General features: G+C 37.9%; 1 protein-coding gene across 5 annotated transcripts in view; it reads right to left on the bottom strand.

The window, feature by feature from the left end:
* Window positions 1-19801, bottom strand: part of LOC144079403 (uncharacterized) — a 96936-nt gene extending 77135 nt beyond the window's left edge. For all 5 annotated transcript variants that reach the window (XR_013301511.1, XR_013301512.1, XR_013301513.1 and 2 more), the window contains exons 1-2: window positions 19701-19801; window positions 18987-19157 (exon numbers count right to left, since the gene is read on the bottom strand). The gene's annotated coding sequence lies outside the window, so the exon portion shown is untranslated. The remainder of the gene's footprint in view (window positions 1-18986; window positions 19158-19700) is intronic.
* Window positions 19802-22661: the final 2860 nt, after the last annotated feature.

Below are 22661 nucleotides of genomic sequence, written 5' to 3'. Positions count from 1 at the left end.
GGCTCAGTTTCGGCTCTTCAGTTGAAACAATTAGGGTCACACAAATAATTTAGGCAGGACAGATGCCTGTGTGTTAACTAACTTGATTGGCATACATATCTCAGAAGCACTGACACAATTTTCGACGGGACTGACGATTCCCCTCATGAAATGTATAGCGCATAGCTTCTATTTTGATTTTCCTTTGCAATTTGAACAATATGGAGGTCTTTTCTCTCTGTAGCAATCGCTTATACAACATTAAACAAAGTCATTCTTGCAATGACTGGAGACCATTTGTTTCCAGTTGTTTGTGCGGATTTATATTATTTTAAACAATTCTAGGCCATTTCTTAATCATTTTTAAAGAATTACAACCTTGTTCTTGCCCAGCCATGATACACCATCCACCAAGTTTGTTGACTGTGTGATTCCTAGTGTCCAAATAAAGGTGGACAACATCCAAACGGACAGACAACCAGACCTACAAATTATGGCAAATCATAGTATAATATACTAAGTACGATGGCTTGGCATTGTTGTATTTTCAATATTGTAATGAACAAAAGAATGATTCAAAGGCTCTATGGTCTTTGCCTCATGTGGACGCTTCTGTTGTGTAATGACATCAAGAAATATGGGTAAAAAATATCAATATAAGATATGTTGAGTAGTAAGGGTGGTTTAGTTTTAAGTGAAGTTTTAGTTTTTAAGCATAGATAATTTGAGTCTGACTGTGGACAAGGCCTTCTTGTTCGCTTTAGAATTGTATAGATGTCTATCATTGTATAGATAGTCGCACTTTTCTTCTTTTGATAGACACTTGGCAAAGCATAACAAATTTGAGACAGTGCTGAAATCTGATTGGCACTGACATCACTATTTTATCTCTCAGCAGTTCACCCTGAAATAAGAACAAGGTTGAACAGGTGGTGATAAGAGCAAGTTAAAGAAATATTTAAATGTAAAAAGGGATGTGAAATCTCAAATATAAAACAGATCACACAGGCCAATTTGATCTTAATTAGCACAAAATAGGCTGCATACACATTTGGTCTGTTCATTCAATTGTTCATTACTCATGACTTCCTCCTCACTTACGAAAATCACAACAATTCTCCTCTAACACATTAATAAAAACATTCCACAGGCTCAGAAGACCTGCTTGTGCATGATTAAGTCGAACAGAAGCTATAACATACGCACGCACATATTTTACAGTTTGAGACCAACTACAGACCGAAGACAAAAATCATTCAAAGTTCTCTCCCTTTTCAAGCATCTACATTTTTCAAACCTAATCTAATCAAGGCTTAATTACTAAACAGAGTAAAGCTACTATAGATCAGGGGTCACCAACTCTAGTTCTTGAAGGAAGCTATCCAATCTGTTTTTCATGTCTGCCTCTTCCAACACATCGGAATCAAATAATCTGGCCTGTTATCAGGTTTCTGGGCAGCTTGCCGATGGTATGATTCAGGAGTGTTGAAGGGGGGGAAAACAGACTGAATAGGTATCCTCGAGGACAGAAGTTGGTGGCCCCTGCTATAGATTAACGTAGTACTTAAAATTTGTGACAAAATCAGGAAGCTGATCCGCATCATACTGCCCATTGTTAGATAATACAGTGTGTTATTCTGTGAATATTGGCATCGATTTAAAACATATGGCATATTTTCCAAGACTGTGATAGTATCTTGCAAAATGAAGCTGTTATTGTTTTGACTATCTCATTTGTATTGACTTTATATGCCAATCCACACTCATCCTTGCTTAACCTTGTACTGCATTATATTTTAGAATTTGGGACTGTGATAGACTTTACAAAGCCAATGATTACTTTAAACAATAGATAATTGTCAATTTTAAAAGCCAAGTATGTAAAATTACTACACCAAGTGTATTGCGCTGGATAGCCAAGCGGGGAAAGTTTTTTTTCATGGGTTCTGTGTTTTTAAATGTTTTAATCTTGTCAAAATGTTTTATTAAAATATATTTTAAAGACATGAATCTTGAAATCATGCAATACTAATGAGTATTTTAGGGGTTTGCGCAGGGTGCTGTGCACAAAAAAAACAATCAATGGGCAACAGTGGGAGATTTAAACTGGGAATACAATTGTATGTTGCAGCAATTTGGTTTATTTTTGTTGTTGTGGCTCAGTCTATCGAATTAAAAAGAAGAAAATCTGAAAAATATCTCCTCAGGTGACAGCCTAAACCAGTTAGTGGTGGTGCAAAATAAAATACACTAGACTGCTCACCCTTGTTCAATGGAGACAAAAATATATTGACTTCAGACCCGGTTCGGCAGCTATCCACACAGGAATAGGCAACACCATCGTATCTAATTACAACACTTCAGATTTTGATTACACACTTGGCTTGAAAAAGTGCAACACTGTAAAAGAACAATTGCTCAGAGAGCTCCAAGCAGCAGGTGGTGCAATTTCAGTTCTGTCTTAATGAGAGAACAAATCGAAAGTTAAAAGGGAGGAATTTATACTTTAATTCCTTTCCCAAAGTCGTAAAAGGATGTGCCCTTAATTTATTAGTTTATAAGAGGCGGGACTTGAGCCAGGAGCATTTTTGCCCTCTTGATGTCTTTTCTTCCTTCCTTGTCTGCTATGACCATATATATTTTTTAAATTATTAAGCTCAAAGAAGACTTCCCCCAGGGTCTATGTGATGTAATGGGTTAATAAAAGTACAATAAACTGGTTATTGTTAGTCTCCAGGACAACAGAGCAAACCAGCATCATATACAAACTGTGTTACAAATATTGTGTAAACTGAACCATTAAAATATTTGATAAGGTAAACAGACATCGTGAATTTAGTGATAAACTCATCTCATACAATGTAATGTAAATGACGGCAGGTCTGAAAATAAGCCTTAATGTCTTGCTCTTCTTATCAAACCTGAATTGGAAGTGTAATGTTGAACTAATGAATAGCATCCATGAATTTATATCTATATCTCTTATCAAAACTAGGCTTACAGGATGTCAAAAATTATGCCATCTGACCCTGGATTGGTTAACAGTTAATCACACGTTTAATACATAACTTGACTGCATTTTTTAAATTTAAGCAACAGCATTATGGCCATAAGGCAAAATATAATGAATATAATATTCTTACAAGGGCGCTATCAAATACTGTAGTTTTAAATATCGTAGACAATACTTAGTTTTAATGATACCGTTGGTGATGGAATACTTTTACAGTATCTTGTTAAATAAACAAATTAAAAACGCTCACATGTAAATAGATGAGCTAGCCAGACTATTAGATATATTGTAGCACAACACTGCAAATTACAACCATAATAATAGTCATTTTTTTTGTCTGAGGTTTATTATATTTCTGATGCCATTTAATGAACCAAAATCTATAGCTGGACTGCATTTTATACAAAATCTAATCTTCATAAAATAATGATGTAGTACTAGCGTCAATAATTAATTTTGTTAATGCCATAGATTGACAAGAGTATGGACAGAAATAATAGTACACGTGATTATCATTCCTTGCAATAATTATATTCTGTATGAGTTCTGATTTGTTTGCGTTGCAGCAGTTAAGTCAATGAGGATGGAAGATTATGATCCCCAGGCTTCCTCCTTCCAGTGTTGAGCTTAATTTACATTACATTTACATTTTCCAGCACATTTAAATATATGCATAAAGCGCAGATATATGGTTCACCCTGTCAGTTTTAAATGTAGATGTGAGTCAAGCAAATATTCATACAAAACTGTCTTTTCATTTTTGAAAACCGGTGTTTTTTTTCTAGATCCACAAACTCGCACAATCATGACTTCATTTAGTTCAACTTGAAAAAAATACAGCAGTGCTGTTATGTGAAAACCTTGAATTGAGTTTGAAAGTAGACGACAACACTCGATGTTCAATCAGAGCTATTTTTCTCTCAAACATTATGTTGATCAGTCTCCTCAAAGTTTAAGTGTTCCTCTACTAAAACTCTTGATTCATCATTCATACTTTCATCTTTGATTCCACCTACTCAGTACACCATTTTACGACCGCTGTCCTTGCACTTTACAATAGAAACTAAAGTGTAATACTTTACATTAGAACATGGTAAGAGAGTACCAACAGAAACACATTAGCCAGACTGATAGATTGTTAAATTTTGCTTAATACAAATCTGTATTAAAAAAATATACAGACAGTGGAACATACCGTATGCAATACTGTGCTATACAGTTGTAGTAGTAGTGTTTAAAATTACTTTTATCAAATGTGATAGGCATCTGAATATAATGGTAGGATTTTTCTTAATACTAGTCATTTTTCTCAGTGAGAAAATATTTTACTTTCCAAGAAAAATACATAGCAAAAATAAGGCTTCATTGCCTTAAAGTTAGGAACTATCCTTATTTTATTTAAGATGATTGTATATTTCTGTCTCACCACTCTGGGTAGTTAAGCTGTATGTCATATGATTTATGCTGTTTGCCTCAAGCCAACAGGCTGCAAAAACAACAAACTGTATTTAACAAACAACAGTGTTGCACTGGAGCATATTGTCTTCATTAGTGAAAAAAATGTGAGAATCCATACAGATTAGCACTGCTAAGGACAACATTCCCTGTCAATATGCATTTTCCTAGAAGAGGCATTCTCACATTCTTTCCTCAAAGGCAAGGTGACACAAAGTTGTGTGGCACCATAACGAAAATGGTTAGAAGTATAAACGTTTTATAATTATTTATGTCTGGTTGTATGGTTCTTAATGGTTAAACCAAGGTTTTCCCATTTTAATAGTGAAAATGCAAAAAGTTACTCTTTTGATTCTGCGTTTACAATAGATGCCTTCACCCGCCTGCCACAATCAGCACATTACAAGAGCAGTTCCAAGTGCCACAGCTCAGTAGGGTACGTTAACTAGGTTTGCTACCCTGTTCGCAATCAAACTTAACGATGACATGTACTATTCATTTACTTTACCACTTATCCTCACACTTCGGGGACCAGACGAGGAACACCCTGAATTGGTGGCAAGCCAATTGCAGGGCACAAGGGGACGGACAAACATTCACGCTCACACTCAAGGGTCAATTTAGCGTGTTAAAATGTTTTTGGGATGAGGGAAGAAACCAGAGTATCTGGAGAAAACCCACCCAACCCTGGGGAGAACATGCATACTCCACTCAGGAAGGTCCTTGGAATGAACCCTGAATCTCAGAACGGTGAGGCCGAAGTACTAACCACTATGTGGTGGAGAGCAGTGACCAATGTAGAAGATATCACACACAAACTTCTTCTCTATGTACCCCATCAACACTGAAAGCCGGGTGATTTGGCCCAACTTTTTATTCCTGAATAATGACAGCAATGTTCTCAGTGAGCAATTGTAAAAATGACCTTGACAGGATTCAGTAATGCTTGCCCATCGTCATGCTGATGGACTGAGGAGATATCAAGATATAAGACTTATCCAGTTCTTTCACCTGTCACTGCTCTCGAGGGAAAAGGTGGTTGCTGCTTCGGGGTATCGGTGACAGAGTGAGTGTGTCTGAGGAGATCAGTTTATGGAGATTAACAGCTCAGTCCATCTCTGTCACCAAGTACTGCTGAACCTTGACACAGCTTAGAGGTATTATGAGGTCAGATGAGTAAATGACATCTCTGAACAGCAGCAGGTAGAAGATGTGTGCAGCCCGATGCATCGGTTAGTAAAGGAAAATATGCATGATGCAAGATGTCTGATGTTATGTTGCGTTCACGCAATAGAATCCAACATATTAAAAGGAAAACCTTAAGCACCCTTTCACTAAAGACTCTTACGAATGTGGCTTTTCATCATTCAGAAAGTTACTTCTTTCTAATAATGTCATGAGCTTGGTGTAAGAGAACATCCTAGAAATCAATAGCTCTTTCAGGCACGGGCGACAAGAAACGCAAAACATGATTTAAGATACGAAGGCTTTGCACAGAAAGAGAAGGGAATGATTGCAAGCATTCTCGCCTGCCTTCAGTAATAGCATTTTATCTTATTAGGCTCAGCGTAGTAGCCGTAAAAAAATACTCAAGTTGTTTGTGAGAATTGCAGTGCACAGTTTGCTCAGCTGCCGGGGTAATACTTTTATCAAACACATCTTTCTTCCAAAGATGGCAAAACAAACCATGTCTGGTGCAAATCTCTTTGTCTGCTCTGACAGAATGTTGGAGAAGTCAAAAGGCAGCAGAACTAACAAGCAGGTTTCTCAACAAACAGTACTGTGTGTGTGTGCCAGTCCAGGTCTCCTTGCCCTTAAAGCACTCACAGTGGATACTCATGTTAATAAAATGTGTTATTACCCCAGATCGTGTACAATTATGCTGGAGGTGTTACACTATAATATCCCAAAAAAATGCTAACGTTTGCTTTCTCAAAAGCAGCATTAATATCAGCAAGTGGGTGCAAGCTTTCCTTCCAACCAAAGAGGAGGACCCCTTTCCACCAATCTGATCTGCAAGTGTAATCAGTTGATGGCAGTCAGGTTCTGCTTGTTTCGGCAGAAAATTCATTGGTTAAACTGTTCTCGCTCTACTAGTTGGAACAAGAACCAGGATCCTCTCAGCCCTTTCTGGTTCTGGAATTGGTCCGACTCCCTTGCATTAAACCCTCGATCTCAGAATTGTGAGGTGAACGTGATAACCACTCTAACACCATTTCTCCCTTTTGTGTTTAATTCATGAATAACATTTCAGTGATTTCACCCTAAGCGCACTATAACTGAAAGAATATCTGCAAACCACACTTTCCAATAAAGGGGTGACAAAATGTAAAACATAAGAGCAATCATTTTCAAATCCTTTTAGGCCAGTATTCAATTGAAGTATTCATCTTCAAAATGTGGAAAAGATGAGTCAAAGTATATTGCTTACCTAATAAGTGTGTGAACAAAAACAAACTAAAAACATGTTCAAAAACATTCTTGCTTTTTTGGCTCACAACAACTAATAAAAAGATATTCTGACAAATTCTCACAATTGTTACTATTCATATTGTGAATAAGAGTGCCATTTACTGTACATTTCAGAAGGGACACTGTTCCACTGAAAACCATCACTAACATGCCAACTGGCCTGGAGCTGAATGGGACAGAGTTGTGAATATCCAACTCAAATGTGTCACGAATGAGCATTGGAATATAGTCCAGACTGAACGTTTGACCCCCGTGTTTATATGCTGCGAGGCTAAAACTATGATTCTGTCCGATTGTAATGTAAGCACCCTCATAGAAAGGGCAATTTGCAATTCAAGTATGGCAGTAAAATTGAGTGCGCAGCTGCAGCTATCCCTCACCCTCTGCCTTCATTCTGTTGCTTTTGGATATATTATGAACAATGGGTCCCCCAAAGGAGACAACTTATTTTCTGCTGAAATAGTTGCCTTGACTACTGACTTGATTTAAAGCAAACGTGCACACCTTTGGCATTCTAAAAGGCCATTCACAGGAGACAGAATAACAGCCCAATGATGTGTCCATGAATCAGGCCATTTCTCAGATGGAAGGAAGGAGGGGAGGAGATGAAAATTCATGGTAAACCTTATATGTACCGTAGATGCCAACCGTATATTGCTCATATATCCACAGCTGTCATATGACATTACACTCGCCCACAGGTCTACTGCTGTTTGCATCCTGCTGAGTGGTGCACTTTTCACCTTCCTCTTCATAAAATGAAGTTGAGGCTCATACAATTACAGTTCTTCTACCCATATAGTGGTATCGCTATTCCTTATATGACCTGAAATTATTGGTATGAAGTGCAAACAAAGCAATATAAAGCAACAACAGAAAGAGTTGGAGGCTGAAATCTTTGTATAAGTGTGGATACATTTGAACAAAGAGTTTTTGTAGATTTCTTTCATTGATTTACAATGAAGAAAGAGTTTTTAATAAACCCTAATAATCATAGATTGCTAGTTTTAACCTACTATCATTTTATTGTCTTTTTTGTGTTCAACTAACTATGCATAATGTGTTGCTATGTTTTGGAGTTAAAACCGGGTCTATCAGCCTAAAAGTTTGTCCTACACGTTGGATAAAGACAATCACAGAAACCTCCAAAATTAAAGCTGGAAATTGACACTATTGTTTCATTTAATGCTTTTTTTCTTCCAAAGACGGAGCTCTTGTAAACTTTCTTTTTTTGAACAATTGTGGTCCTAAATATATTTTACTAAATATAACGTCTTACAATTTTGGGGGTGAAACACACACAATGGTCACTCTGACCTCTCCCTGCTTATTTGGCAAGTAATGTCTACATTTATTCATGAAAGACAGGTAATTCCAGCGAACACAATTTTTTTTGTCTGGAAGCGAGAGGCCTTTTGACATTGTTCAGGTCTTGAAAGTTATTGTCTAACTCCTGTGCATTCTGCTGGTAAAATCTTACATTGCATACAAGGCAAAATGAAAATGTAGTCACACACATACATACACAGAAACAGACACATGTCAGCAATTTTGTGTACACGCTGTTCTCCACAAATTGTGTGTCGCTGCCATATGTGCTCCAGTAGTGCAAGAAGCAGCTGTCTGAAACAAAAGGTGTCTAAGCACAAGTCTAACCTGCACGGCATGCATTTGAATATTCCCTTCCCATCCATTTGTCTACAGAACTCTTTGCTTCCCACGGGAGACTCGGCAGACATTACTTAGCAATATTTGCCATTAAAAAGAGCACAATGGAGACTGACAAAAGTGTTAGGAAAAATGCCTAATAAGTCATAGAGACGTGATTTCAAACAACATCTGATGAATTCCTACATCTGGATCGAATGACCTTCAAGGTAAGTAAACACAGAGAACATGCAAATACAGTGTATTCATGTGTAGAATTCATTTTCAACACTACTAACCCAGTCACGGTCACGGGGTGCTGCAGCCTAACCTAGCTGACTTCAGACTACACCCTAAACTGGTCGCCAGTCAGTCGTAGGGCACACACAGACAGACAACCATTTGCACGCCATCACACCACTGGGCAGGAATTGATCCCACGCTACACTCACCAAAGTTAGGCGAATTAACCACTACACCATCATATGGCAAGTGAAGAAAAACAAGCAAAGACAGAATACTTAAGTCATTGTATCCAATGTTTCCATCTTGTCTTACTAATAGTATATTGGTATATATTCTAGCACCTGGCAATCATAAAAAAACAAACTGGTATTATTGAGCGATGGCAGTTATTTAAATGAAAGAAAATGGAAGCTAGAAACATTTGGCAGAACAGAACAAAATGTGCTTAAATACTGTAGGCTCAAATTATATATGGTTAACATGGACTGGTATTGTCCTGTTTCATTAATAAATTCTTGTGTATGTACTGTCTATTTAAAGATCCTACTGCAGCATTGGCTGATTAAACTAATTAGCAAAGGTATATGTGGTGTTTGACCCATGTATAATTAAATGCAGCACATTCATCAAATTAGAGAATGCAGATAGAACACGCAGCTCATTCCTGCAGCTGTGGTGTGCAGGGAAATGGCTTCTAGTTAATCAACTGGAAGTGGGGAATTTCACAATATGCTAGAATAAGGATAACATTACTCCAGTAGGATTGTGTGAAAAAGAAAATCCTTAATTGTATTCAAATTAACTTATATTCAGAATTGTAAAGTGGTGAGTGAATCAACTTAATTTAAGTTATTTTTCAGTTTCAATTTATGTTTCACAATTCATATTTTTTTCACATTCATTTTCTTAAAAAATCCTCATGATCTTGCCACATAAAAACAAACAGAATTAATACTCAACATAGGTACAAGGTGTAGGTACAATTTTGAGATGTATGGCCTAACTTTCCGTTCACACCACAATTTTGTGATTTACAGACACCACTATCAATGCAAGGATAATACTATGTCAAACTTAATGGCAATCAGCGATTGTGAGAAAACGATGCATGTGGCCTAGGCTGTGTTTTAGTACAACGCCTGTCTGAACAGAAGCTCGCAAAAAGACATTGTTAGTGTCTCAGCATGTGCACTTGCTCCATCCCGCTGCCATGCCACAGTAAATGGCTATTTATCATGGTAGGGATGGATTTGACAGCATCGCCCTTCCTTTCAAATACAACCATAATTCAAAAGGCGCCGCTCAGGGTAAATCACACTCTCAATTCAGAGAGAATCAACCTTTCGGAGACCCAACTTTTGGGTTGCACAGCAGCTCTCAGTTTGCACAATGGCTGTCAGGTCACTAGTTTGTTGAAAGAAAGTCTGCTGGCACCACCTTTGATGCTAAAAAAAGATGTAATTCTGGCAGAAACATGACAAATAGTCAGGTGCATTTGATACTTTTCCAATGTATAGTGCATTTCTGAGAGCATCCACAAACAAAGATGCTTCCATAGAGTTGATATTTTCTGATGATTTACGTAAACACACACCATGAAAAACTGATTTATATGCACACTTACGCTTGTTTATTTCGGGAACATTTCAGATATCGGAATGCAGTTGTTTGTGAGTCAACCAAGCCATCGACCACAGCTTTATCACTCCACATTCTATTTCTTTTTTTCCTTAATTTTAATTTCTTACCCTATTGTTACGTCCATACGTCTAACTTATTATCAGCAAAAGAAACAAGGTGTGCATTATTCTACCAGGACTCTGGTCAGGAAAATGTGTCTCACATGAGTGTTAGAAGCTGTGCTGGACAGAAATGAGAAAAGATGAGTTGATGTGGAAAGACCAATGGGAGAGGACGGGATGCAGGTGTCTGGACAAATCCTGCCAGGCAGGTGCACAGTACATGAGTGTTTGACGTCAGCTGCTGGCATAAGGGTAATGCAAATGCAAAATACTGAAATTAATGAGCACTGACAATACTAAGATTCAGAGGAATAATTTCGACAAGGGCCTGCAAATCATCACTACATTAGAGGCCTTCTCTCAACGAGCAACAGCTGCACAAGTAAAGCTGTGCAGGCTACCTGCACTTCTCTAAGGACACAAATTGACATGCATGTGCACACCCACACACACTTAAGTGCCTGGAAAAATAATTGATGGCAGTAAATGGAGTGCAGACCTCTGCCTAAGTCTGACTTACATTGGTGCATTGTACGTACATGGACACATTAAAGAAATTGATGAAAAATGGGGGAAAACCGGACTACCCAGAGAAAATCCACAGAAGCCCGTGGAGAACATACAGTGAGGACCCACCCGGGATCAAATTCTTAACCCCAAAACCGTGATACCGACATGCTAACCACTCGTCCACCGGGCCTCCCCGGCGGAGAAACAGATATTGGTAATCATCTCTGCAGTACCCAGCAGTAAAATATCTGTGCCATCACACCGAATGCTCAACGGATGAGACAAATGAGAAAAAATGTGAAGAGGCAATTAGACAACCTCAGGCCAGATGCTCTCCACCCCTGCTGTAGTGGGGCCTTCTTCACTTAGAGCTAATTACATAACAAAGACTGTATTTAATCAGGTCCTGTTAGGCACCACCTCGTTGTAGCCTTCCTCTTCTTTTCTCGTTACCTACCACTCATATTATATATAGACCTGCCGCAATAGGTTATTTGCCTATATTTCAGGACATTGCTTTTATGGTGTCTATTCAATGTTACTTTTAAAACCATCTCTTTTTGCCCTTTGATCGCCACTGCCTGTAGTTGGCTGGGATAGGCTCCAGCACCCCCTGCGACCTTTGTGTGGATGAGTAGTTTAAAAATTGAAAAAAAATATTTTAACATTTGAATGCATTTTTAACTATTAATAAAACAGTTTTACACTATATCTGGTGTTTTGGTATTTTCGCCATGTTAAGTGATATAATTTAACATTTAGCAGCCCTTAAACATTCAAACTAGTCCATAAAATTGAGATTTGAATAAATCTGTTTAAAAAATGGAAATCGTCAGTGTGGTATGGTCTCAGGTAGCTTCTGCAACTAAAACAATTCCAACAAAAGAACATAAGAAATTGTCCCATTTTTGCAATATCGTCTGTCACATAACAAAAGTTGTTTTGTCCCTGTTGAGCCCATTTTTACCAGCTGTCGCCAAGCAGCACATGATACCACTATAAGATCTTAGTCGTAAGGCAAGGCCAAGCCAGCACAGTAAGCATACACATATTGTGCATATCCACTGTTTGTTGAGGCTGATCCTCACCAAATGGCCGCGCAGGGCCATCTGGGTCAAGATTATTAAACAGACTCCACGAACAGAACTAGTACTTATCTGTGCGTCAGTCACTCCAAGTTGCAGATAGACTATTTATCACAGTAAATGTTCTTAAAGAAACATTGCTTATTCTAATTATTGCAAATGAAGATTAGTACAATTTACTCGTTTAATCAAACTGTTTACTTTTTTTTAATTATCTGGATACGTGCACAGCGAGCGATAGAGTTTTTGGAAGAGAGACATAAAGGGAAAGGGAGAGAGCATAAGTGGAAGAAGACACGCATGTAAAACCATTCTCTGCCCGAGGACAAAAGGAATTAGAAAGAAAATTAACAATCCATTGAATAATTTGCACTCAGCATGAGCCATTTAAGCAAAAACGTAGCAGAAAAGTTTCAAACCACAAAACTTCATCGTTCCCTCTCCTACTTGTTTCTTTTAGGGTTTTAACACTTTTGGGTAATGCATCGTATTTCACCTTTTGTAAAGAGTCACGCTAATATGCTTGAGGATAATTGCATCATGGCTTTTTGTACTTGTAATCCCCCTTGACAATGAACTATTGTTCGCTTAGTTTGACAAATTCAGCTCATGAAAATGAAAGATCATTGCCATTTTGGGGTGATGGACACGCTCCTCAAACACGTTGCCACTCATGCAACTCAAATTCCTAATTGCCTGCAATCTGATTTCTAACTGCCAACCTTGGAAATGAATTAAGGACAGTGACTGTACAAGCATTAAAAACAAAAAAATCAAGTATGTCGCATTCTGCAATCAAGGGAGCCGTGAAGACATGGCAAAAAAAAAAAAACAATACCTAAAAATATTTTACCTAGGTGTCCATATTACATATACACCTGCCACAGCGGTTGCATACACCTCTTGACTGATGTGCATGTACAAATAGGGATCATTAGACATGCTATGGTCTAGATGTTTGTGTCTGGACTAACAAAGACAGAGTGAAAATTAGCTTAACAACACACTAATTCTCAAAGGTCTTTAGACTTAATGTGTTCCTTATTGTACATCAATAATATTGCTAGCACACTCACCCTCCCCTATCAAACCATGGTATTTCATCTCCTTCTGATTCCTGTTCTAATGTTTAGTTGGAGTATTCCTCCCTTACAGAGTCTCCTTGGTAAATTAACTAGTGTTTTGTAATAGGCTCTAGCACCCACACTACCCTTGTTTATACTTTGTTGTAGTTCCTACAGTTACATGCATATTTGTTATTACTATATTTGTTGGATGAAAAAAAAGAAGCAAACACATGAATGAATAAATAATAGGATTCCGGCTCACTAAGAATAACGACTGTTAAAAACAGGGTCAAAATAAGTGTTCATACGCAGCAGTGTCACTAAAATTGAAACAAAAGTTCCCATTAAAGTGTATTGTTGTTGACAATGAAGTCACAATTTCTGTCCTGTTTCCTTAGTAACAGATTTAATGGCTAATATTTGTCGAAAAATAATAATAAAACTGTGGAATTGTTATGCCTAGATAAACACAATTACTTGGCTCCAGTAGAGAGATTATTCAATAGAAAGCATGCATATTTGAATTTCATAAACCCAATAACATTCCACATTGCGTAATGATAATATAAACCATTTTTTCCCTGCCTCTTGGATGGCAGCTGATGCCATTAAGTAGGTCTATTATTAGCTTTATGTACAACACATTCCATCCTACACTTCAACACGTCTTGCTCTAGCACTCTTGTTTTGTACGGAAAGGTAATAATAACATAGTAAGAATTGCCAACCTTGTCACTCAAAAACAATTGCAACAACTTTCTGGAGAGAAGGTAATTGTTTTGCTTTTGTTTTTTTCTCTCTCCCATTTGTATCTATATGAACTCTGAAAAGCAGTATATTGCCCTTGTGGGCATTCAAGGACACACAATACTGTGTAACACATCCTACCAAAGTCTTACAAACCTTGAAAGCCCCAGGCTACAACTGGCTACGACCATGTTATGAATTCATTATGAATCGCAAAAGCTTGTGAGCGCTACATTTTTATGGTGGGGTTAAAATGGTGAATGCACAGTGAACTGATGTTTAACAATTATGTATGCAATCTGTAACCAACCTCTCATGGATGTCCCAATGAAATCGACACACTTGTTTTTTAATGAGTGTACAGGAATAGGCCATTGCCGTCGTCCTATGCCTACAACTATTAATGGACAACAAAACTTATTGAGGCATATATTCCATTTTGTGTGGCGCCAACAAGTTTGATTGTTATCAACTTGTATACTGAACATAATGGCTTAAATTAATGATGGCCAATAAAAAATGCAAGGTAGTCAAATGGATGCATGGAGTTTAGATGCCTATTGAAATTCTTAATGGCTGCAATGAATGTATTTATTATCTCATAACAGTGGAGTTGTTGACAGTTTAGGGGTTTATTCACCCGACTTGTGGGCAGTCAATGTATTATAGATCCAGTTCCATCAGTGATTACATGAATTTGATCAGAGATCATTATCATACCATTGATTGTCTAAGTCAAAGTCACCTGGCATAGCCTGAACAGGACAATATAACTATAGAACCTGAACGGACGGATGATTGTGATGAATCCTAAATGACAGGGCAACGCAACAAAAAATATGTCTTTATCAAATACATTACAGTATATAAAATTAGTATGTAACGGAAAAATTGTTTGCAGGCCTGTGGGTGTGCCTGTCAAAGCTGAAGCCTAACTGTCAATGCCCGTTATGCCTCACCCTCCCTGACTCGTTGGATGAAGTGTTTAGTGTAAAGGCCAAACGAGGCAGTCTATTTGGTAGCCAGGCCCCATCAGCTATGGACCTCGGCAATTGCTGCCTCTGTTGAAATTCAGTGGGCCATAAAGTGAATTGTAGCCAACTGGTACACCCTGTGTGCCCCAGTACTGCACGATGCATGGCTGGTCCAGCAGCTGCTTTCAGAGGCCTCTCAGATAGGGCTCAATTATATTTTTTTACTCCTCCTGTGCCCCGTTGTGGCTCGCAACCACAGATGTGGCACAAAAGTTGCAACTGTGCCATATAGACACTGACACTCTTCAGTACATATACAGTATTGTTAGAGTGAAAGGCCAGAAACTTGAGTCTTTGCTGATTTAAGCCAATCCCTCATTTGGTCGAGCCCACAAAAATCAGTTGTTGCATGTTTTCAACACTTAATTTCAAACATATTGAAATATATTTGGTAATAATTTATGAAGATGGCCTTTCAGGATATTTCAGGGGAAATTCATAACACACATTGCCTCATTTCTGCTGTTGTATGCCAAATAGAGAAGCAGACTAAACACATGCAGAATGTTCATGAATAATGGACACTCAAATGGTGACTGCGCCTTTGGGATGAGGCTTTGGGGTTTATAAAAACAGCAAATTAGCAAGCCTTTGGGCAAATAACAGAATATGTACCTACATGTGAATAGCTAATAGTAAGTATTTAGAGGAAACTAATTTAAGTAGTGTAGATTTTTTTACATTAACTTCTGTCCCCTATTTAACTATCTTGAATGTCTAGATTTTGAATTTTTGTTTGTAGAAGATACAATTAGTGGCCAGCAGTTTATCTCTGCTGTGTTCATAGACCAAATCTGTTTACACAAAACCTGCATGTGTGTGGGTTCTGTGGGAGCCAGTCATCAGTCAACTCTACTGCTTGTGAGCACTCCCAAGAGGGGTATTGGTCTGAAATGGTTTAAGGCATTAGGCTCATGAACATAAGTTATGCAGGCCCAGTTTATGCGGTAAAATTACACCGACTGTACTTTACAATTAAACATTTCAGCAGAAAAATATTTTTTGTTTGTAAAGTATCTTACTAAATAATTGATGAACATTTTTTGTAAAATCATAAGACATTGGCATATTTTGCATTTAATTGAGTCAAAATAAATTGAGAAAACCAAACAGGGACACACAAAAAATATACTCAACTAAATTCAACAAAAGGCCATCAATTTCACTTTCTATTTCATGTCTTAGTTAATTTCAAACCATCCTCTAAAGATATTCTTACAGTGGGTCGTCTCAGTATATCGTATTCATCTGCTGTAATGAGAAAGTGGTTCCTACACAAATGAAAACTGATCACATACTGTAGTTTGTTGGTTTTTATCAAAGTGATGATCACTTTTCAGGGACATTTTTCCAGAGTGGAAAAACACTCGCTTCCTACTGCTCCACCTTTTTATTCATTGCTTCAGCAATGGATTATGGATTGTCTTTTTATTTATCCATGTTCTGAAGTGAAGAACCACAAGTAGGCAAATTGAGTAGTACAATAAAAGTGATGGCGTGGTATACAGAAGAACTGTGAATGTGTTTCAACAAAAAAAATGGAGCCCTAGGCCTCCTAAAACGACCCTCGAGTCCAAATGAATGGCGATTACACTTAAACATGTATCTCAAACACACAGCATTATGATCGTTGTTGAATTAAGTAATTCATTAGGGCGAGAACTAAAAATGAAATTATGTAGTTATTTTTTCTACAAGTAACAATAAGGCAAAAAAATAACCTATATGGTCAAAAACCACATTATTGTATGGTTACTTTTTGTGCTCATAAGTGTTTTCTGAAAAAGAGGTCAGCGTTGATCTTTGTGCACATCTTAAGCAATGGGATCTAGAGCCCCCTGTATAAAATATAATTATATATTATGAATTTTGGATGGATTTTGATAAATTGGAATCAGAGGAGGTCATGACGCAAGTCATGGAACCAAACCCTAGATACACACTACTAAGCAGCTCAGTATTTATTGACGAGATATATTTCGTCTGGGTTTTAAATACAGCATTAATATTTCAAGGTGGATTATGAGCCAGGATTATCCGGCACTCACTGCTTCAGGGAAGAAAAAAATGAAAACGCCAATACTCATGTTCTCAGACAAGCCACTACGGATGCAGAACTGTCACTGAATAAATACAAATTACTCATACAGTATTTTACATCAAAAATGAAGAGTTGATCATCTTAGTGTTGTGGGACAATTTCAGTGATTGACTGAGAAATATATAAAGATAGGAAAAGAATACAACATGTTTCTCTTGATCATTTTGAAAACATTGGCAGAAGTTGAAAGTCGGCAAAAAGAAACCATGGCGTCGACTTGATCACTGTGTGGTTTACCGACGGATGCCAATGTTTACAGAGAGGAGTCTGGTGAAACCCCTTTGATTGCATGATGGGTATCCACATAACCACTCCATCCGTGCTTTGGTTCCTATATATAAAAGCTAACCATGCACTGACAAATGTAAGCTCAAAAATAAGCAATCAGGCAACCCAACTTCCCAGGTTGGTGGTTGACATCCCACAACGAACTTGTAAACCAAACAAGACTTTCGTCATGTAAATCCATTTTGACCTCTGCTTAATAACTTGTTTATCTTCCGTTTTCCTTTGTGATGACATAAGCAGAAGTTAACAAAACAAACCTTTTCACACTAATTATTCATTCATTCATTTTCTGAACCACTTATCCTCACAAGGGTTGTGGGGGTGCTGGAGCCTATCCCAACTGACTTCAGGCACCCCAATAGCAAGGCATGAGGAGACAGACAACCTTTCATGCTCACACTCATACCTAGGGGCAATCTAGAGTGTGATGGGGGGACTGGAGTATCTCGGAGAAAACCCGTACAAGCCTAGGTGGGAACATGAAAACTTCAGTGAGGACCCACCTGGGATCAAACCCTCAACCCCAGAACTATCAGGCCGATTGGCTAACTACTCCCTCACTGGCACTGCCCTAAATATATTTGACTGTCTATAAAATCCATAAAAACATTAAACAGAAATGTACTACATCCATTTTAAACAAGACCATCCATAACTTTCTCATGTGCAAAGATCTTAGTCACCATTTGTACCACTACAATATTATTTCTATGACGACAGAAGAACTAACAGAGCCTTATTTACTACTTTCATATGAGACAGTGTTTGAGCACCTTCTTTTGGCATCATGGTATTGTGCATAAGATAAAACTAATTAGCCCACTGCAATCGACTTCATCAGTCATGTCTCATTTGAGTAAAGGCTTTCACAAATCATTAGTACCATCGTGCCAGTGTGTTTCTGGTCTGGCGTCCCCCTCGTTCCAGGAGTCTTAACATGGATAGTTTGATTCAATCAATTAAAAAGATTCATGAATAATGCAGTCCATAACATAGTTTAATTCCTTTAGTACGTGACCTTATTTGGGGATGCCGCAGAAATTATCAGCATAACTGAAAAGTTCAGTGCTCTACATTTAGAATTGCATAAGCAGCCTGAAATTATAACATGTGTAAATTTGAAAAAGGGAAGAAAAATGCTCTTGTAGCCATGTATTGATCACCAGAGTGAATGTAGTTTCTTCTAAGAGACTAGTGTGTTTCTAACAAAGAAGTTCCTGTCACTCTGTAGAACTATACACTTTACTTTGAGTTGAGTGACAAGCATCACAATGGTGACCCTAATGGATTTCATAATTTAACATCAGACCATGATAACATGCCTCATACATACACATTTCTAGTAGAGTGGACTTTCTTGCGTTTACTTGACATGAGGCATTAATAAAATTTGACAACTGCAAATTCCTATTCTTTATCATCAACCACATTTGTGACTTTATAGTGTAAGCAGTTTTAACTATACAAAATAATGGATGAGCCATTGTGTGATTTGGTGAATGAGGTGACATTTAAATGATTATACTTATTATACTTGGCTTGAAGGCAGAATATCACGATATAAGTGAAGCCAAGGTGCCTGATTTAGCAGTTCACTCACCTGACTTCAGTGCGGGCAGGCTTGGGCTTGATTCTCTGGTGGCGAGATGATTGGGAGTGTGGACGGTCGTTTGTCTCTGTGTTTCCTATTGGCTGATTGGTGACCATTCAAGGGTGTAGTCTGCCTTTCACCCGAAGTCAGCAGGGATAGACTCCGGCAACCCCCGCAACCCTAAGATGGATGCACAGTACAGAAGATGAATGAAAGGGAGGTCAACTTAAAACAAAAATAGGTTGTGAGAACAACCTATCTGACTTTTAATGAAAGGCTGATGATAATGTGCAATGGTTGCCAGTTATAAACAACCTTTGGACTGTCACATTCACACTGACACTGAATGGTAATTGAATCCATCCTGGTTAAATGGATGTCAGCCAAGAAAATATTTTACCATTTTTAAACATAGTTGCTCCCTGAAAAACAATTAAATAGAATTCATCATGTAACAAAATGTAACACTAGATACTTATTAGTTTGGGAAAACACAAAACGTAATTAACATTATTTCATGATCATAATTTGTTCAAATTCTGCCCATGTAATAAAGCAAATTGCCATCTCAGTCTTAAAAAAACAACAATAATTTTAATTACAGAATCAGAATGTCACGTCTTTGTCAACGTCGTGGCGTGGAATGCTCAAACAAAACTTTAATAACTGAGGCAGGATCTCTACAAAATAACTAAACCTCGGTGTCAAATAATAAACTCAAACCTGACAGAGAGGACGTGGGGAAAATGGATCACAGGAAATAAAATCTCAACCGTGGATCATGGAAGGCAGCAAAGCAACATGGCATTAAGCAAACAATCCAACAAAGAACTGACAAACACAACTGGTTCAAATTGACAGACATGTGTTAACGAGACAATTAGGAACACCTGGTTAACCCAAGAGGGAGCAAGCAGGGCATACACCAGGGGCGGAGAAACGACAGTTGAACACAATGGGCAATCACTTGGACAGGACACCCAGGGAAAAAAAGGCATAACAAAACCAACCAACTCTAACACAAAATGCTCACGGGAATAATTGAGAAATTAAGCAATATTATTCATGTCAGGTTTTCTGCCATCACCTGAAAATCATAACTTATATGCTTCCAATTTATCTCCTTAAGGTATAGTATTCAATTCAAATTTGTCTGCATCCAAATAGCCAAGCTATTTTTCCGCTCATGCATTATAGACATTGTTTATCATGGCTATGATAAACTGATTCTGTAAAAATGATTTTGTCAAAAGCCCATGCAGGTTTATATATGAGATTCCCACTTGTAGACAGAAACAACCATAATTCACATGCCCTATTTACAATTCATATGACAAAAACTTGACAGATGATAAATGGTCTTTGCTGACAATCAGCAACACATACTACCTCCACTGTGTTTGCCTTTTGTGTAAGTGGTAGAAGAACATGGATCTAGGACTTTGACATATGACACACACAGAGGCAGAATATCATCTGTACGTGTGAAATGGAGAGGAAACAGAGAATATCAAAGGAAATAATAAACTGTTAAAGAGCTAAAGAAACATGGGTCCATTAGCAACCAGTTGAATTTATACTGAGCATATTTGTTCCTTCGCCTCTGCATGTGTTAACTGTGTAATATTTTCCTACTGTGAATGGATTGATGCTGCACATGCAAAGCCACCAGGAGAAAAAGACACACTGATGTAAATTGCTGTCTATTCTTTTTCTCTTTGTTGCTTTTTATGACCGTCATGCCACACTCAAGAAGCGCGATACAGATGGTAAAGACCGAGAGCCGCCTAATGTGCTCCTCCTCCCCGAATATTATCCATAATGTCTTTTGGTCACAGCGCAGCATGTGACTATGCAATATTTTTTCTTTCTCTGCATGTCTGCTTTAGCTAAGTTGGCAAGCGTACACACTGTCCTGTATAACAGCTTGGTTAGTGTGACAGTCTAAACATGTCACAGACATTGACATCTTCTCGTCTATAATATCTTTTTTTTTTAAAATTTCAATACGTTGAAAATATTAGTGGATTTCAATAATAGGAAATCCACTAGTGCATGTAGTATATCTACCCGTAATCTCATCTCATCTCATTTTCTCAACTGCTTTATTCACACTAGGGTAGCAGGGGGTGCTGGAGCCTATCCCAGCTGACTTTGGGCCAGGGCAGGGGACACCCTGAAATGGTGGCCAGCCAATTGCAGGGCACAAAGAGACAAACAACCTTTCACGCCCACAATCATACCTATACCTAGGGGCAATTAAGAGTGTCTAATTAGCCTACCATGCATGTCTTTGGAATGTGGAAGGAAACCGGAGTACCCACGCAGGCCCAGGGAGAATATGCAACCTGGATTTGAACCCAGGTTTCCCACTGTAAGGCTGACATGCTAACCACTCATCCGCTGGGCCACCCCTACCCGTAATCATTTTTTCAAAAACATACACAAATATAATTCACCCTAATGAATTACGTAAAACCTTTGGAAAGGACAAGGGAAGATTGTGTTGCAGATATTTTCTAACAATCAGTAAATGAAGTCTTACTCCAGCGTCATTATGATGGGATGGTATGACTGTGCCACAAATGATTCCGATAGTTTATGCTGGAAAGTGGAACGTTAGCCACACCACTGTGATTTCATTGTTAAGACTTTCTCCAGAACTCTAATTCAGTGGAAAATACACATTTTGTTTGATTAAAGTCAGTGAGGCTTCAGAAATCTGAGTCAGATAAATTAGGTTACCATCTTTCAAAAGTGACTTAAATTTCATCACATTTGAAAGCACAATGGCTTAGCTTTGGTATAAAAACAATTTTTGTCTGCCAACAGTCAGAAATGTTATTGCTGCCAACAGTCAACAGATGGGAAAAACACTACAGGAACATTTCCATTTTTGAGGGTAACATTTCTTTGTGGCTTTGTGATGAAATACAGTTTTCAAGTTTTAACATGCATAGCAAAGTAAACCTCAACACTGATTATGTATATATACTGTGTTATAGTATGTACGTACATACAATTTGTATCACGGTATTGAACAAATGTTACTGTTAGTGTACTGCCTTCTTTGTTGAAGTCTGACCAGTAAATTTGAAAACCCAACGTTTTCACAATGCACTTCATAGCCTTTCACTGTTGGCATAAAACAAGGGTAATGCCTTAATCATCCAGCCTTTCATCCAGGTAAAGTACACTCGAGCACATGGTTAATGAGTTTGATGTCTTTGATCTTCTTATAACAAGGAAAATCAGCAGCTTTGGAAGTGTCTAATAATGCCTGGCAAAACCTTTTTTATGGATTTGGGGCTGTGCAACTTTTCAAACTTCATTTTCTCAGTGTGGTACATTTTTTTTCTTCTTGAGTCAACTTTGTTTTTACTGTGTGTATAAACAAACTGGTCCTTACTGGTAGTATTAGAGGATTCTGGTGTTCTTTGGCTTACTTAAAAACAACACAAAAAACCCACTAATGTAACAAATCAGAATTTTAGCCATTAACCTTCTCAATAGAGCATAGAGAGTCTGGTTAACTTCTGAGTAAATGTGTTATCCCTTCACTGCTAAATATTTCCTAAAACACCATAAACTCAGTGGCGGTGTGATTTCGGGTGTAAATGCGTGTCTGCCCGAGTGTGTGTCCTAGAACTCTTGGCAACCAATTTAGGATAAAGTTAGTCATTT

Source organism: Stigmatopora argus, chromosome 8 (assembly GCF_051989625.1).
Source record: "Stigmatopora argus isolate UIUO_Sarg chromosome 8, RoL_Sarg_1.0, whole genome shotgun sequence".
NCBI classification, from domain to species: Eukaryota; Metazoa; Chordata; class Actinopteri; order Syngnathiformes; family Syngnathidae; genus Stigmatopora; species Stigmatopora argus.
Note: the sequence above shows the minus strand (reverse complement) of the source record. Positions and strands in the feature narration are given on the sequence as shown.